Raw genomic sequence first — 19295 nt, forward strand, 5'->3', positions numbered from 1 at the left:
TCTTGCATATCATGCTGAAAGGACCTTCGGGGTCACCTATTTCTCCCCCACTCTCTCCTCTTCCTAGTTGAACAGTTGCCTCAATTTACCCAAATTACTGTCTTAGTGTCACTTCAGGTGTTGATTTGGCCTAGAGGGTGTTATGGGTCAGAAGGATGCTCACATCCCTGGTAAGGAGGTTGCTAATCTTTCATGGTCTACTTCTTCTTCCTGGCCAGGGATCCCTGGCATTTGGGACCCCCTGCTGACATATGTGGGCTCTAGGTAGAGTTTACTCTTGTAGCCATGCATGTGGGGACACTCCACCATCCACTGATAGGGGTGACCGGTATGCCTTTGAATAAAGCATCACATATAACCCAACATTGCAAGGGCTCTGCCTCTACCATTGAAGGAGTCAGAGCAGCATTCCTTTTCATCTTACTTGGCCAGCCCTAGTCTAAGTATATTCACAGTTTAACTTCATTCGTATCAGGTTTAGTCAGCTGGTTTAAGAAGTTCTCCTAATAGATTCCCTGGGAATCCCCTACTGTATAATTTTATTGGTGACCTTATTTAAAAATAGCCCCTGTCAACAGCCACCAGTGATGCACCAAGAAGCAAACTGGCCTCCCTGGACTCTTTGCATGGATGCCACAGCACGCAAGAGGCAGACCCAGGGGTACTGCTTGGGGTCTTCATGTGTCCTCCCACAATCCCATTCCCTTTGGACCTTTTCTTTTTGGATCTTTACTCCCTCTGATTTTGTGCCCCACCCCCTTCCTCCTCTCAGTTGCAATGCCCATGCTCTGGGGACTAGATTCTTTTGCTTTTTTCTTCTCTGCATAGGTCAGAACTGGGACTCTGCAGAGAAAAAGGCTGAGAGGTGTCCAGGACATGCCTGGCTTGTTGTAGAGTAGGTTTTCTCACTCTAGACACTGTTGACATTTTGGGACAGATGACTCTGTGTATGTGTGTGTGTGTGTGTGTCTGTGGTGTGTGTGGTATGTGTGTGGTGCATGTGTGGTGTGTGTGTTTGTATATGTGTGTGATGTATGTGTGGTGTGTGTGCATGTGTGGTGTGTGTGTATGTGTGTGATGTATGTGTGATGTGTGTGTGTGGTGTGTATGCATGGTGTATGTGTGTGGTATGTATGTGGTGTGTGTGTGGTGGGTGTGTGTGGTGTTTGTGTGTGTGTGCTGTGTATATGTAGTGTGTACATGTGTGTGTGGAGTCTATAGTTTGGGTGGTATGTGTGTGGTGCCTGACTGTGGTGTGTAGTGTGTGTGGCATGTGTTGTGTGTGGCCTGTGTGTGTGTTGTGTGTGTGTGGCATGTGTGTGTGTTGTGTGGGGTGTGTATGTGTGTGGTGTGTAGTGTATGTGTGTGTGGTGTGTGGTGTGTGGGGGGTATGTGGTGTGGAGTATGTGGTGTGTGTGGTGTGTGGTTTGTGTGTGTGGAGTATGTGGTGTGGTGTGTGTGGTGCGTGGTGTGTGGGGTGTATGTGGTGTGGGGTGTGTGGGGGGTATGTGTGTGGGGGTGGTATGTGGTGTGGGGTATGTGACTGTGTGTGTGTGTGTGGTGTGTGTAGTGTGTGTGGTGTGTGTGTGGGGGTATATGGGTGTATGTGTGTGTGGTGTGTGTAGTGTGTGTGGTGTGTGTGGGGGGGTTTATGGGTGTGTGTGTGTGTGTGTGTGTGTGGTGTGGGGGGTATATGGGTGTGTGTGTGTGTGGTGTGTGTGTGTGTGTGGTGTGTGTAGTGTGTGTGGTGTGTGTGTGGGGGGTATATGGGTGTGTGTGTGTGTGGTGTGTGTAGTGTGTGTGGTGTGTGTGTGTGGGGGTATATGGGGGTGTGTGTGTGGTGTGTGTAGTGTGTGTGGTGTGTGTGGGGGGTATATGGGTGTGTGTGTGTGTGGTGTGTGTAGTGTGTGTGGTGTGTGTGGGGGGGTTTATGGGTGTGTGTGTGTGTGTGTGTGTGTGGTGTGGGGGGTATATGGGTGTGTGTGTGTGTGGTGTGTGTAGTGTGTGTGGTGTGTGTGTGGGGGTATATGGATGTGTGTGTGTGTGTGTGTGTGTGTGTGTGTGTGTATGGCAAGGGTCTGAACTGTCTCATGTCGCCTGGTGAGGAAAATTGCCTCTTGTTGAGAACTGTTGTTCTAGAAGTAGCAGCAGCCGTAGGTATTTCAGAGGCTTCTGAAGCCATCCCCAGGCTTCTCCTTTGGTCGGGAGTGTCAGATTGCCACGAGTGGTGGAGGGTGTTTTCCAGAGCTCCCTCCACATTCCTGGGCCCAGCATGCTTGTCTTTCATTTCTGTGGCTCTTCTTTTAGCCAGAAACCACATCACTTCTCCCATGGGTCTGTTGTTCACCAAGTCCCTGTTATCCCAGACAGGCTGGTCTGCAGCTTCTCTGACTTGCACGTTGTGCTGACTCAGGGGAGGGTGGTGGATGAGCATGGGACATCCTGAGCTGCTGTCCTCGCTTGGCTTCTCACTGGCCGTGTGGCTGAGAGTGCATCGTCTGTAACGTTGGCACTGGTTCCTGGTGAGCTTTTCACGTCATCAGATGGTATTATGGCTGAGGACCCTGAAATGCCTGAATCCTGCTTGTGGGATTCCCAAAGGAAAGAGACACCGAGAATAGTAGCAAATGGGAAACAAAGTCTGATGTGTCTTGTAATAATGCACTAGTTACATTCCTGAGAGTTCTTGTGCTAAATATTGAGTGCTCAAAAATCATTTTTCTGAATAAGGGTTAAGTGTTCAGAAGCTTTATACTTGAAATAACTAAATAATTTTTTCTCTAAGAATTTAGTTAATAAATGCTTTTAGTGGCCACAAAGTATATTTTGGTAAAGTTTATAGGCCATGGCCACCGTAACCCAATAAAGTATACAATTTAAATAAGATGTGGGGATGCATAGAGTGAAAATGCCGCTCCATCTACAACCACCAAAGGCAACAGATGCATGAGATGCCATGTTGGCGGCAAGCCCACAGTGGAGCCACCTTTCCCATGCCCCAGGCTGGCTTCCCTTTGGGAATCTCTTTGTGCCCTTTATCCATGTGATGGTGGCTGTGCTCACTTATATTCATTCCCGTTATATCGAGTTCACAGTATAAGGTCTTACTCTGTGAATCAAATGCCTGGAAACACTATCTGGGTTGGTGCCTAATGACCCCCAGTGCAGACTTGCATTAAAGTCAAGTGTCATATGTAGCTTGGACTTGAGGCCTAAATAGAGACTTCTGTCTTCTTTAGACCCAATGACCAACATTCCCAGTGGTTATTTAAAAAAGAAGAAAAAAAGAGAAATGGACCCCATGATATAGAAGAAAGGGCCAGGAGGGTGAGAGCTTTCAAAATGGTACTTCTGCTCCCCAGTGAAGGGTCTATTTGGCATCTGGGAGGCTAAATAGATTAGCGACTCTCCTATGGATAAATTGAGGATGATGTTGATCTCATAGGCTCAGGGTGTGGATTAAACGACTTTAGGAATGTACTAATGTAGTATTTTTACTATTAAACACACAGGATCTCTCTCAGGCCTCAAACAGCTAGAAAATCCAGTTACCTCCCATCTCTCCAAACTGGCACTGCCTGGAACGTGGCAGAATCGGCTTGCCCACGTGGTGCCTCCAAGGGCACCTTTGGTCTCCCAAGTAATTAACTGTGAGCATTGGAAATAGCTGTGGTTTTTAATACAGTGATATTTCCTCTTCAGGGACTCCAGCCCCTCGTCTAGTTTCAACAACTGCTAGCTCAGTCCCAAGACGTGGTTCTTGTTTCTTCCTTGTCTAACGGAGAGAGTGTTTGCATTTACACAGGGTTTTTAATGGGCTGTAAGCTGTTGGCTCTGAGAGGGATTCTTGGTTCAGAGCCAGGGGACTTGAAATGTTTAGGGAAGCCTAGGAGTGCTGCTGAGAGAGGCTCCTTTCTGCTGTGCATATGGTTCATGTCGACATGGGCAGACAGGCAAGAGGAGCCCAGCTTGGTAGCCCCGGCACCGCTGCAGTGCTCAGTTCTTTGTCCCAGCAAGGAATCTGGCCTGGGCAACTTCTGTGAATATCTGGGGCCAGAAGTTTCAGATCAAGCCAGAGATCTGTTAAGAGGGGCCCCTTTTTCTCATTGCAGAAAGAGTGGTGGGAGCTCCCAATTTGGCTATTGTTGGTAGTCTGGACCATAGAGTTCTCAAGGTGGAAGGAATTTCCAGAGATTTTCTCTTCCAGGTGAGACCACAGCTAAGCCATCCCTGAAAGACAGATCTGTTCAATCTGGAGCTGCTCTGGGAAGGGGACTTTGCATCCCCCTCCGTGGTAACATCGTCTGTTTGTAGTGATCTGTGCCTTTGCATTGTTACCCCAATCTCTTTAGCTAAAGCCTGCTTGCCTTCCTGTCTATACAACTGCTCTTTGTGGCCTTGAAGGTCATTGTTTAGGGTGATCATCTCTTGGCTACTTTCCTGTCTGCCAAATCATTTCACTCTAGCACTTTTGGGTAGTGGCCAGGACAGTGCAGAGCTTCTCAAACATCTCCACCAAAATGCCCCACTAGGAAAAGAGTGTGAATATATGCACCCATACTCACATAGACACAGATGGCTTGGGGAAGCCCAAAGTGGCCTACTGAAGGCTCAGAATTTTCTTAAAGGCTACTATTTTATTTAAACATTCATCAAAATGTGACATTCTGTTCCCAAAATATAGCTCATTATTCTAATTTTAAAATAATGTTTTAAATTACTTATCAGGAAAAAATTCAACTATTTCCCCCCATTTTCTAAAAAGCCTTTGAGGAAACTGATAACCTGGGAAGATGCCACGTGCTTTCTTAGGGGACTGTCTTGCGCTTCTTGACATGCAGCTAGCAACCCCAGCTAGAGAAGCCTGGGTGGTGGGCATGTCTCGGCTCTGGGACTGACCAATCTGAGTTTGAATTCTGGCAGCCTCACTTCCCAGCAGCCTAACCTTCAGCAGATTCTACCAGCTTCTCAGCTCTTCCCATCTGGCAGGGTACATTCATTCAACAACCACTGAGTACCTACTGCTGTTATAGGAGCTGGGCTATAAAGGAGTAAGGCACAAATGGTTCCTCCATAGAATGAAGCATTTCTGTTTCAGATGGGAGGAATGAATAAACAGAAAAGCAAATAAGAACATTTCAGACTGTAATGACTATTGTGAGGAAAATGAAACACATCCGTGTGTGTGTGTTTGTGTGTGTGTGTGTGTGTGTACCCATACACACTCACTACTGCAGATGGTGTGGCCAGGGGAGGCCTCTTTGAAGAGGTGATATGTGAATTCAGGTCTGACTGATAGAACAGAGCCAATTGCGAGGATTAAATAAAGTAAGTTAGTAAAGTGCTGGCAATGTGGGAGGGGCTTCTCAGGCATTGCCTCTCTTTCTTCAAGAAGGAAAGAAATATTATTTAAACAAGGGGAGATCGATTCCATAGGTTGTTAGATGTGACTGGAAAGATCTCAATAGGGCACCCAGGGAATTCAACTGGATTTTGGAAATTATACAGACAGAAAATGTGTTTGCATCCCAAATTGTGGTGCCCCTTTCAGGGATGGCTGCCCACAGGTACGCCTTTGTGAGAGAGGATTTTTCTATTGGGTTTGCACACCGGCCCTTGATACTTAGAGTCTTCTCCTTTGTTGGAGAGGCCCAGGATTTTTGGTGTGTTACTCACCTATTGCCATGACCTGCTCCCACAGAGCATGTAAATATCTTCACTTCCTTAACTGACTCATACCAGGATTGCACTGTAGCCAGGTAAGTATATGGGAAGACTGACATAATTATTATCTTCCTAGGGAGGTACTGTACTTTGCAAGACAGGACATTTCCCAAAATATGCCAACTCCTTTTCTAAAGTATTGTTCATTTACACATATAAATAAGAATAACTAAGCCCTAAACTAACAAGTGTACAGGACTTTTTGGTCTACAAAGTCCTTTTGTACTTAGCATTTGGAACTCACAGCAGCCTTAAGAACTAAGTACGCTGGGGTAGGGAGAGAGGAGTCTGAACTTCAGAATCAGCCAAACCTAGGTTCCAATCCTGATTCTGAGTCTCAGCTGTAATTTTTAAAAATGTTGAAACAAACAATGGGAATACTAAAAAGATCAGCAGTTGCCAGGAATTGAGGAAAGGGAGGGATGAATAGACAGAGCAGAGAGGATTTTTAGGGTGGTGAAAAGACTCTCTAAGATATTATACACATAGGTGCGTGTCATTATGCATTTATATAGACCCATAGAATGTGCTACACCAAGAGTCAACCCTAATGTAATCTGTGGACTTTGGGTGATTATGATTTATCAATGTAGGTTCATCAATTGTAACAAATGTACCACTTTGGTGAAAGATACTGATAATGTAGAGAGGCTGCGTATATGTGGGGGTCAAGAGGAATATGGGCTGTCTTTGTACCTTCCTTTCAATTTTGCTATGAACCTAAAACTGCTCTAAAAATAAACTCTTTTAAAATCAAAAAATTAAAACGATGATTTATGAGCTGAGGACCCATACCCCCTGAAGTCTTGAATATACCCCCCTGGAGCATATTCTTGGTGGTCTGCAACTGAAATTTGGTATTTTTTTTAAGTTTAGGATTTTCATTTGGATGATAACTTGAAAATGTTAATATAAGTCTATTCTGGATAATCTGAAGGACACTTTATTGAGTTCCTTGGTTTCAGTGAGAAGAGATTTTTAAATTTTGAATCCACAAAAGGGTGGAAAAATGGAGATACCACGTAGAGTACCAATCTTCAAAGACTCCACCCCATAGAGTTCATTGAATGGGCACCTTTCTGCTCTATTGTACAGGTTCTGTCTTTTGTGACCCAGCTCACAATGGCTCATTAGCAATAAGTGTCCTGCTAAACAATAGTGAATTTTTTTCCCATTAAGCAGCATTTTAAGTTTTAACCGTATGGTTTGGGCCTTCAAAGTAATTGATTGGTAGTTTAAAACAAGTTCATTTTTCAAAAGAAAAAACATAACTCAAATGATGATCCATCATGCTCAAATTCAAAAGAATCTGTCAACAAGTGAAACTTAAAAGACTTAAATACATCCTGCAATCATGTCCATCAATGTCTATTTAGTTCCATTAACTATCTATCCCATTAAATTCATATGGTTAATTTGAATTTTTATTACTTTTCAATTTTGTAGTTATTCCATTCATAAGTTCCATATTATAGTTGGGTAATAGCAATAGGTATAAGGAATTTACACCTGATTTTGTTTCACAACTTGGGGCATGGGACACACAAAGACAGAAATTATAGTGAAATATAGTGTACTCACAATGGTTGTCTAAAGGACAGAGCCACTATCCTTATCTGGGAGTTGGGTTAGTCTGCAAAGAGGGTGTAAAATAGCATTTGGTAAGTCTCAAAGGAAAAGCAGGAATTTATCAGGTAAAGAAAGGTTGGGGGTCAAGGGGGGCTTTTGAGATCATCTAAGGCACAGAGTGATGTAGAGGCTTGGCATGGTTGAGTGAGACGTTAAGAACAGGGATATGCTGGCGGGAGGCTGAAGGTGGAGGCCGAAGAAGGAAGGGCCTTGTAAACCTGGCTGGGGGCCTGGAGTGGTCCTGGAGGCAGAGAGGAGCTCAGGAATGACCATGAACATGGAAGTATGGGGAGGAGGGATTGGATGGGTGGAAACCACTTAAGAGCAAATTGGGAATGAAGAACAAACCGTGGACTGTGGGCTAGAGAAAAAGGGACAGAGTCTAGAAATATTTCTAAGGTAGAACTGGCAGGATTTTCTGTCCAGTTGGAGGAGGGCAGTGGGAGATGGGACCACGTCTGTATAGGCCAGAAGATTGAAAATTCATGATGGCGCAGGTGTTCATGTTCTTATTAAGCAACAGATTGAATAGGAAAAGCCCCTAGGTCACCCGGGTAGATATTTCAGCCTGGTTTTGGGGAATGTAAATCTGGTGCTTGGAAGAGAATTTGGGGGCTATCCATGAATAGGGGAGACGTCGGCATGAAGATCATTGCTGATGCTACAATGTCTTTCCTGAAAGAAGGTTTGGATTAAAAAAAGTGGAAAACCAAGAATGGAACTCCAACATTTGAGGAGGGGAAGCCACCAAATAGACAACCAGAAGTTTAGAAGAACCAGGACAATATGGTATCCTGGAAGTCAGGGAGAGAGAGAATTTCAACAAGCAGTGGATAGCAAGGGGTCAAATACTGAGTGGATTGCTATGAAGAGAAGGAACTGTTCTTCAGACTGTCAGCTTATTGACATTTAGGCACTTGGAGTGAGGAAAATAGTAGAGACATCAGATCACCAGCCAAGTCCCTGAACATGGCATGTGCTGCTAGGGAGAGGAGGTGTTTGACATTTCAAAGAGCAGGTGGGCAGAGGACCAAGACACTAGGAAATTTGTTATTCATTCATTTACCCATGGGTTTATTCACCTGTCCCTCAAATATTTCCTGAGGGCCTGCCAGGTGACACAGTCTCTGTTAGAGAGTCGGTAGATAAATAAGACATAATCCTTGCCCTGGGGAGCTCACAGTGCTGGTGGAGAGAGAGTTGTGTACAAAGATAATGACAGTGCCAGGTGGTAAGTGATATGGAGAAGGGTATGTAATGGCCCTGGAGAATGGGAGAGAGACTGCTTGACATGGATGGAAAAGGTACAGTCATAGGCAGAGGAGAAAAGGGAGCATTGGAGCTCAGAGAACAGCCAGGTGAAGATAGGCAGCGAGAGGGGGCATGTCCTACTTCATACGTGGTGTGAACATGGGTGGACAGTGATGGAGTTGAAGCTGGAAAGGAAGCCTGAGACCAGATGATGACAGGTTTGGGATGCCATGGCAAAGAATAATTTTGGATTTCATCTTTTGGAGAGTGAAAACCCAAGAGACATTGGTAAGCAAGAGAGTAACACAGTAGGGCTAAGTTTTAAGAAAATAGCTTTGGTGGCCGGGTGCGATAGCTCACGCCTATCATCTCAGCACTTTGGGAGATCACTTGAGGTCAGGAGTTCAAGACCAGCCTGGCCAACATGATGAAACCCCATCTCTACTAAAAATACAAAGAAAAAAAAAATTAGCTGGGTATGATGGTGTATGCCTGTAATCCCAGCTACTTGGGAGGCCGAGATAGGGAATTGCTTGAACCCGGGAGGCAGAGGTTGCAGTGAGCCGAGATTGTGCCATTGTACTCCATCCTGGGGGACAGAGTGAGACTTTGTCTCAAAAAAAAAAAAAAAATAGCTTTGGTGTTACAGGGAGGCCTGAGTGAGTAAGGGAAAGACTAAGGCAGGGAATCCATGTGGGATCAAATCTCAATCCATTTGCAGCCTCCTTCACTTGGCAGGTGTTTGTTGAACACTTGCTGCGTGCTCTGTTCTGTGCTGGATGCTGATGCTTTCCATGAAAATGCTTTCGGCTTGCCTTTGTTAAGCTGCCTGCTGATCTCAGGGGCTTACTGGGGAGTGCTGAATATTGACCCAGATGCAGACGGCCAAATCACCAGGCAGACTCTTCTGCTGGAAGATTGCTGTTCCCCAAATCAGCCTCTGAGTCCAAATGTCAGCACTCTTTGTTTCATGCATTACTCATTATTTTGACTGTCCTGGTTGGCTTGGGCTGCAAATAGCCACTTGCCATGGAGAGCATGAGGCTAGCACAAAAAACCACACCAGGCACTGCACAGAGACATCTGCTCCTGTTTCCTGAGTAACTGCGCAGCAACACAGGGCCGAATGGGTACCAAGGCACATGCTCTGCATTATTTTCTAGTTATAACGAAGTACAATTTCCATGTGGCTGGTGATGAAAGAGAGTAAGGTCAATTTCAGAAGGAAGAGTGTTTCCGATTATGCAGATCACATCCAAATATTTACTTCATTGCATCGTAGTTTTGGCTGGGCCCTGCTTTTGAAGATCATGGAAATGCATCTGGGCCTCCTTTGCACTGTGTTTAGGGAAGATCTGTGCTCAGAGCCTCTTTGCTGCCAGTGGGGAGCCCTAGGTACAACCTGGGATTACCTCTCTCTGTTGTGGTACTTGAAGCAAATCAATAAGTGGCAAGAAATATAAGCGTGCTTCCAGGAAAAATCAGAGGCTTGTTAGTGCTGGAAGGGACCTCAGCCCTCATTAAGGCCAACCAGCTCATTTTACTGATATGGAAACTGAGGTCCCGAGCCACAGACTGGCTGGCCTCAAATCACAAAGACAGGGATGGCAGACTTGTGACCAGCCTGCAGGGTCCAGTCCAGAGCTTCCCAGGAGTCCACCCTTTCCTCTTCTTTCATCTTTCTGCATTTCCTGTTTGCCGTTATACCTACTTTTATTAAAAGTATACAGTATTTCCAGTGGAATCTGCTTAGCGTACATACCATGTGAGGCAGGTCTCAGTCCATGAATGTTTCCTTGTCTCATATGAGAAACTCTGAGTTGGCCTCAGCTTGAATGGCAGAAGTAGAAAGGGTGGTTCAAAATGCAGGAAATGGAAGGGTAATAACATCATGTGGCTAGAGCATTTGGGGGCTAAGGAAGTAGCAGCCTACAGTACAAGTCCAAAGCCTGGAGGGTGAGCTCAGTTTAGCGCTTTCCTCTTTGAGTCACACATACAGGTGTCCGGTGGCCAGTGATTCTCAAACCAGAGGATTCATTCAAGTCACTGGGGAGCTTATTTAAAATGCATATTCCTGGGCCTTGCCCCAGAGGTTCTTGTTCATTAGGTTTGGTGTAGGAGCTGGGAATCTGCATTTCTCAAGTTATATGTCAGGTAGATTGTGTTGCAAATTACCCTGTGGCTCTTGCCTTGAGAAGCTTAGCACAGCAGTAGGAGAAATAGGACAGGGGCATGTCTACGTGTTCAGAGTATACACTCAATAACACAGTACCTGGAGGAGTCGAGCTGGAAAGTGCAGAACACAAGACTCAGAACTGCTTAGCTGTTGGGTGGCCGCTTGTCAGTGGTGCTTTCCTCTGTGTGGTTCATGTTTTCTCTAAAGCTTGACTTTCTCATTCCTCATTTATCTTGGTCTCCCTCGGCCTCTACTCCTCCTTTGTTCTGGTTTTGTGTAAATGCACCATTTAACTGTTCCTGGAGTGCATGTGTAGAACTCATTTACATAATAATTACTATTGAGGCAATTCTGATCCAATGGTCAAGGCTGAGCGTGTTGTGCTCCAGTCTTCATATTGTGAGGTTCTTTCACTGATACTGCAGCTGCTGGCATTAACATAAATGCTGAAAGGTAAGATTTGGGACCTTTTGCAGTGTGTCATGTCAGAGTCTACATAGTTGATCAAGGTAAAACATTAAATCATCTGTCTCAGAGAAAACCACAGTGATCATCCTGAATTTAGATCTGGCTGGAGTTTGGAGATTCTCTTTTTTTTTTTTTGAGACGATGTTTTGCTCTTGTTGCCCAGGCTGGAGTGCAATGGCGTGATCTTGGCTCACTGCAACCTCTGCCTCCTAGATTCAAGCAATTCTCCTGCCTCAACCTCCCGAGTAGCTGGGATTACAAGCGTGCACCACCACACCTGGCTAATTTTTGTAATTTTAGTAGAGACAGGGTTTCACCACTTCGCCAGGCTGGTCTCAAACTCCCGACCTAAGGTGATCTCCTAGGCTGGGCCTCCCCAAGTGCTGGGATTACAGGCGTGATCCATCACGCCCAGCCAAGTTTGGAGGTTCTCTATGAAGAGGTCCCACCTCCCCGAGCTCCTGCACAGGCCCCAGGTTGTCCTAGCTGAGCAGCTAGCTATGTATATGTTCCTGCTTTCATTCGCTCTCAGCTTCCTAAAACTTTGTTCTCAGGGCTCAAACTCCAAGGTGTATTTTTGAAACATTTGCTTTAGAGTGTTGACTTGGTTATGTGGCTAAAACCAAACCTACTTTTTCCAGTCTCTCTTAGAATGAGACTTTTCAATTTCAGACTTTGCATGTGACTCATTTTCTATGAAGAACAGATGGGAGGTTTATTTTGTAAAAAGAGAATCAGAAACCAGTGAAACCTTACATGATTTCACATTAGTACAGAAACCTAATCCATTGAAAACATTGAGAGCTGTTCCTGGTTATGAATTTACTGGTGGCGATGAGAAATTTCCAGGGTTTTCTGTGACGAGACTATCAACAACTCTTGGTTCACTCTGTGCCCCCCACCCTCCACAGTCTGCTCCAAATCTTTCTCCATTTAATCTATTTATTTTTATTTATTGAGCTGGCAATATTGTAACCATGACTGAAATTTTTTAAATTACAAGAAAACTTATCCTGGGTCCAGCTTCAGTAACAGATCGTATGTTTTCATTTTCCATGTCCCCTTCCAGGCTCTGTTCCTACGCTACAGAATCTTTACATTATTATAATCATGATATCGTTACAAGTTTACATTTGACATTTTTTCCTTAATACTGTATTACAAGACTATTTCCATATTGCTCCGTATTGTTAATGATTATGATGTTTCGTGGAGTCATTTGACCCTCATTTATTTGACCATCCTTATTTTGGTCACTTATGTTCATTTCCCTTAAAAAGGCCATGATGAAATAAACCCCATCCAGAACTGCTCTGATAATTACCTCTCCTGCTCTTCTCAAAGCCTGCCTACTGCCTCGCCTGTGAGCCTCTGATTCACTCAGCCCCATCATGTTTCATGGAGACCATGGTTCTCTAGTTACCCTGGCTGTGGTCAATTACGGTTGCTAAATGACTCTTTCTGCCCTGGGCTTCCTTAATCATGAGGCTTCTGCCAAGTCCAGACCACCTCTCCCAGCCTTTGCTCATCCCAGTAGCTGCTTTCTCTCCTCCAAGTCCTGTGCCAAAGGCAGTCTCAGATCATTTCACATTATCTTGATTACCACATTTTATTATAATATTTGCAGTCATTTAGGTCAGGGGTCCTGAAACCCTGAGCTACAGACCAGATTGGGCCACAGCCTATTAGGAACTGGGGTGCACAGCAGGAAGAGAGTGGCAGGCCAGTGAGCGTTACCACCTGAGCTCCACCTTCTGCCACATCAGCAGTGGCATTAGATTCTCATAGGAGCACAAACCCTATTGTGAACTGTGCATGTGAGGGATCTAGGTTGTGCTCCTTATGAGAATCTAATGTCTGATGATTTGAGATGGAACAGTTTCATCCTCAAACCATCCCTAATCCCCCACCACCCCATCTGTGGAAAAACTTTCTTTCGTGGAACTGGTTCCTGATGCCAAAAAGGTTGAGGACCACTGATTTAGGTATCATTTAGCGTTCTTTACTGCAAGCAATAGACACTAATGTAAGCAATAGGGAATTTACAGTAATGAGTCTAGGAAGCAGGTGGGAAGTGAGGCATATTAGAGAGCAATAGCACAGGACTGGTCTCAGCATAAACAGCAGGTTCAAAAGAGCTGCTGCCGGAGCCAAGGACCCAAAACCATGTAGTTCACTGGTCATTTTGCTGGAGATTCAAATTCCAGGGAAGAAGTGTCCATTGACCCAAGGGCCTCGAATACATTCCCACCACATTTAATCCAATGTGGAGAGATGACCAAAGACCCAAGGAAAGGGGAATGCTGCCCCATAAAGATACCTTCCCATGGATATGTATTTATGCAAATGTCCCTGTCTAATATCAACCAACACTTCCATAGAGCTGACCCCAAAATCTGGTCAGTTAGGGCATCCAGCTCCACATGCAAAGTCTTTGGGGGTATTCCAGTTTCCCTCTAACACTGTTACAGTCTCTTGTACAGCCCAAGTTGAGTTAAATGGTAAGGGGATTATACTGCTTCTCTAACTTCTCTGGATGTCATTTCTTTCTTTTTCTTTTCTTTTTTTTTTTTTTTTGTGAGATGGAGTCTCTCTCTGTCACCCATGCTGGAGTGCAGTGGTGTAATCTCAGCTCACAGCAGCCTTCACCTCCCGGGTTCAAGTGATTCTACTGCCTCACCCTCCTGAGTAGCTGGGATTACAGATGCCTGTTACCATGCCCAGCTAATATTTGTATTTTTAGTAGAGATGGGATTTCATCACGTTGGCTAGGCTGGTCACAAACTCCTCATCTCAAATGATCCACTCTCCTCAGCCTCCCAAATTGCTGGGATTGCAGGTATGAGCCACCATGCCAGGCCCTGGATGCCATTTCTTTTTCCTGCTGCCTGGCTCATGCCCCATCATAATATCAAGCAGTAATTTTTACATGAGGAGGGGGATATCAGGTTTGGGGGATTTTATCCAAAATACACAGCCCCCTTGACCGTAGCCTCACCCCATGCAGGGAAGGTCATAATCTCTGGGGGAAGGGTCATGGCATGGTATGTGTGCTTTGAACAAGCTCTTTTAATTCTGTTATGTTACCCTGACACCTACCTCCCTACCGTGACACCCACCCCCATCCTTTAAAACCTCCAGTGAAGCAGAAAGAGCACCACTTTGATTCTAGGGTCAGGTCTGTGTCTTACACATTATAAAACTTCTGAATGGTGATGTACAGTCACCCAATAAAGGACAAAATGGAGATTTCCTCTGCCCCTGCTGGGGGGTTAGGGGCGTATTAGATGCCTTACTTAGCTATTTCATCTCACCTACCAAGCAACACCAGCAGGTTTGCATTATTATATCTCACATATATTTTCAAAGCTCACATCATCCGCTAGACCACATGGACACTCTGAACCTCAGGGACTGCATCTGCAAAATGGAAATATACTTCCTTGAAATGAATCTTGTGAGTATCTGACAGAGGGTTTGTGTTAAAGCAGTTAGGGCAGGTAAGGGGTATTTTTGCTTATCCACTGGGCTTCTTCTGTCTGTAATCCTTCAGTGTATCTCTTCCCTTCCCTCAGTGGCAGACCTTACCTCTTTCATAGAAGGCTAAAACCATTCAATGTGAACTTCATCCTCTGCTCCTTTCCTTATACCAGCATTTTTTTTTTCATAATAGAAGATCTCTTTTGTTTATTTTCTTTTTGTGATCATTTAAATAACTTTACCCTAGATTTTCTTAGGGCCTACCAGTCTATGGGTGATATGGTTTGGCTGTGTCCCCACCCAATCTGATCTCAAATTGTAGGTCCCACAATTCCCATGTGTTGTGGGAGAGACCTGGTGGGAGGCAACTGCATCATGGGAGCAGGTCTTTCATGTGCTATTCTCCTGATAGTGAGTAAGTCTCGTGAGATCTGATGGTTTTATAAGGGGGAGTTTCCCTGCACAATTTACCTCTCTTGTCTGCTGCCATGTGAGACATGCCTCTCACCTTCCACCATGATTGTGGAACTGAGTCCAATAAACCTCTTTCTTTGGTCAATTGCCCAGTCTTGGGTATGTCTTTATCAGCAGCATGAAAAGGGACTAATACAATGGGTATAAAGTCATTTAAATGCAATCACTCCAATTGTCGTGACCTTCTGTTCACATGTACACAGTGCAGAATCTTAGCCTTCCCTAAGGTCACTCTAAGCATTGCTGGAAATCATAGGAGGTATTCTGGGTGCTCATGAACTGTTAAGAATTTTTTGAATTCCAGAAACAAATTCTAAACCTCAGTTTTTCATCTGTAACAGGAGAATGATGATAGCTTCTTTAGGTGGATGTTTTGAGGATTAATTGGATAATATGTATAAAGTGATTGGCCTGAATTCTGTTATGAAATAAGTGGTTGTTATTGCTGTCCTTAAACACTTGCTAATAGGCCTTGCCAGCTGCTCCAAGGTGTGGATGTGATCCCCAGGGCAACTGGCTAGTATAGGAGGTTGGCGAGGGGTGGGTGATGAGAGGACACTGCATTCTGCCTTATCATTCCTGCTGCCTTGTTTGGTGGGAAAAGATTTTCTAGTTGGGCTCTGTTAGTTGTCAGTGTCAGAAAACTACTCATATTAGATTGAATCATAGGAAAGTATTAATTATATGAAATTGCATTTTTGTAGATCAAAAATGGTCAAATATCAGTGATTTCTTACGTTTCAACTGAGTGCTTAAAGAGTGATATCAACAAATAGGTTTCTTCTCTTACACTGTCCTATTGTTTTGTTCTATTCATTAATATAGTGAAACAATATATGGAGAGCTGTCCATTTTAACAGATATAAATCTACCTCATTCTACCAGATAAATTGCATTCCATTGTTTGGATAGATTAGATTTAGTTTTACTCAAGCTCCTATTAATGAACATTTAGGTTGCTTCCTTATTTTTTTTTAATTGTTGTTCTTACAAAATATGATGCAATATAAGTCTTTATGTATATATAGAACTTTATACAGTATTTTTTAGTATATCTGTAAGATGAACTACTGAAGTAGAGCTGCTGGTGGGAGAGAATGTGCATTGGAAATTGTAATAGGTATTGCAAAGTTCTCTCCCAAGAAATTGCCCAAATTTAGGTTCTAATCAGCAGTGAACATCCTTGCCATATCAGCATTGTCAAACTTTATAATATTTGCCAATCTAATGGGTTTAAAATGGAATTTTGGTACTTTACTTTGCATTATTTTCACTATATGTGACATTACACAATTTTCATATGTCATTTATTTCCCTTTTGTATATAGTCAGCTTGAGCTCCTGTAACAAAATACCATAGATTGGGTGCTTAAGCAACAGGAATTTATTTCTCATAGTTCTGGTGGCTGGGAAGTCCAAGATCAAGGTGTTGAGCCATTTGGTTCCCTGGTGAGGGTTCTGTTCCTGGCTTGCAGAGGGCTGCCTTCTCCCTGTGTTCTCACATGGTGGAATGGGGAGTGTGGCTAAGAGAGGAGAGGGAGAAAACTGGTTACTTTTCTTCACTCTGGTCTCTCTTCCTCTTCTTATAAGAACATGAATCCTATGATGGAGGTCTCACTCTTATTACCTCATCTAAAGCTAATTACCTCCCAAAGGCCTCACCTCCAAATACAATCATACTGAGGGTTCGGGCTTCAGGATATGAATGGGGGTAGGACACATTCAGTCCACAACAGCTATGAACCACCTGTTCATACCTTTAGTTCCTATCTCCATTGGGTTGTCTGTTTCTTACTGATGTGTTAGAATGATTTATAAATGAAGAAAACCAGCAGTTTAGGGTATATTTCAAAACAGGTTTTTTGCTTCAGTCTTCACATGTCAGTATATACTGAGGACAGGGCAGCACGCTGGCAGGTTGTAAAGCTTTGAGGTTCAATTATTTTTGTCTCTTGCCATGATTTATTATGTGGTTTTGCTGTCTGTCACTAACAGAGGTCCTGCTAGTTTATCCTAATTTTAGGAATATTATGTCTCAAAACACTTGAAAGTTATCCCATCTTGCATCTTGCCTTACAGAAAACTCCTTCACTGTCAGAACAGAAGAAGGGGAGAAGGTTATGAGGAGGATCAGAAAGGAATGAAGGGAGGCTGGGAGGTTGATGCAATTAGCAGGCTAACATCTTGAGCCCTCATCCCCTCATTTTTTCTTTGATTGGCTTTTTCTCCCTTTCTTTTTCTTTCGGTTTCCCCTTCTTCCTTCCTTCCTTTCTGTTTTCCTGTGGGTTTTTTGTTTGTTTGTTTGTTTCTGGGGATGTACCATAAAAATACAATTCTGGAGCATGTTGTTGCCTTCCCACCATGGGGACCCATGTGAAATTTCAAGTCGTTTACCATAATTCGACTATAAAGTAGAGAATTCTTATGAATAGAATAGGACAGAATGTGGTTTCATGTTTTCTTTCCCCAGGGACTCTGCCCAGTTTGGCAATAGGAAACTAAATTAAGGGTGGGATTAGTTCTAGGAAGTGGATTTTGAGTATAGCTGCATGTCTAATCCAACTGTTATAGGCAGTGTCTTAGTTATCTGTGTGAATGAGAGATCAGGAGGTGGTGGATACCTGAAATCCCCAAATGTGCCAGAAGCATATTTCTGCATTTTTTCATTTATCCCAATTATCCTTCCACTAGAACAACTATCGAAGTGGTTTTATTTCTACTTATTTTAACCTTCTGTTTTCTACCAACAACATAGACAGGGAGGCCACATGCTGCAGGGTGAAAATGAATACTAGACCAGGAGTCAGGAGACATCAATTTTAGTTCCGTCTGTGCCCTGCACTAGTCTGAGACCGAGGAAAAGTCATGAAGTCTCTTAGGGTCTCAGTGCTTCCCCATAAGAGGAGACACATAACGTTAACCTCTCTGGGTAGCTGGGAGAGCTGAGGGGCCCTGGAAAGTATAACTGGCACTAGGGCTGCCTGTGCTGCAGAGCTGGGCCATTTGCACATGTGCCATCTGCGCAGCATGGGACACAGAGGAGGAGTACAGCCCGTGCTGTTCCATTTTCCTTCCTTGTTCTCCAGGTGTGAGCACGCTCCTGTAATGAATTACCACAATCTGGATTGCTTAAAACAACAGACATTTACTCTTGAAATTCTGAAGACCAGCAGTTCAAAATCAGTGTGACTAGGGCCACACTCCTTCCAAAGTTACTAGGGGAAGAATCCTTCCTTGCCTCTTCCAGCTTCTGGCGGCTCCAGGCATTCCTTGGCTTGTGGCTGCGCCACTCCAGTCTCTGCTTTGGGGGTCACACTGCTTTTGTGTCTGTGTCTTCTCTTCCATGTCTTATAAGGACACTTGTCATTGGATTTAGGGCCCACCTGGCTTACTTAGGATGATCTCTTCTTGAGGTGAGCTATGTTATCTGGCACCGAGTAGGTGCCTGAACAATTACAGTTATGACTGTGATTCCCATTTCCTCCTTTGAGGTCTTTTCAGTTCTCCCCACCCTCACCCTGCTGGTCAGCCAGTCCTTTCCAAGAGCCTCCCACAGTCTTGTACTGGCTGCATAGAGCTCATCTGCTGCGGGATCCAAGCCACTTGTGTGGACCTGTGGTGCGTTTCTCCTTGTCTTCTGGGCTTGGCTCAGTGCTGGCATACAGCTGGTGCTCAGAGCATGTCTGCATAATGAACAAACTACAGTGTCCTTGCTCTTGGCATGGAGCCTGGTGTAGGAGATCTGTGAAATGACCAGGCTAAATGAGGGTGTAGATCACTGTTTCGATAGAGCTTTTGAACCTTCTGCCATTTTTCACCTCTTCTGAGTCACTATGGCAGCAGGGACATTAGTACAATTACTAACAAGTATTTGTTGAGTGCCAAGCTCTCTGCTATGCACACGGATGGCCTAACTTAAACTCCTTACAGCTTATCAGGTAGGTACATCATCTTTAAGGCACAGTGAGCCTCAGAGAGATTCAGAAACTTCCCAGTCACACTGCTAGGAAGTGGTGGCAGGGTTGTGACCTTAGGCAGCCTGGCTCTAAAGCCGTGGCCTCTCAACCACTGTGTCCCGTTCCTTGCCTTTCCT

The 19295-nt window shown here is 44.3% G+C and overlaps 1 protein-coding gene across 1 annotated transcript in view; it reads left to right on the plus strand.

Annotated features, from left to right (window-relative positions):
- THSD4 (thrombospondin type 1 domain containing 4) overlaps nucleotides 1-19295 on the plus strand; it is a 672648-nt gene that overhangs the window by 75757 nt on the left and 577596 nt on the right. The window lies entirely within an intron of this gene.

Source organism: Callithrix jacchus, chromosome 8 (assembly GCF_049354715.1).
Source record: "Callithrix jacchus isolate 240 chromosome 8, calJac240_pri, whole genome shotgun sequence".
NCBI classification, from domain to species: domain Eukaryota; kingdom Metazoa; phylum Chordata; class Mammalia; order Primates; family Cebidae; genus Callithrix; species Callithrix jacchus.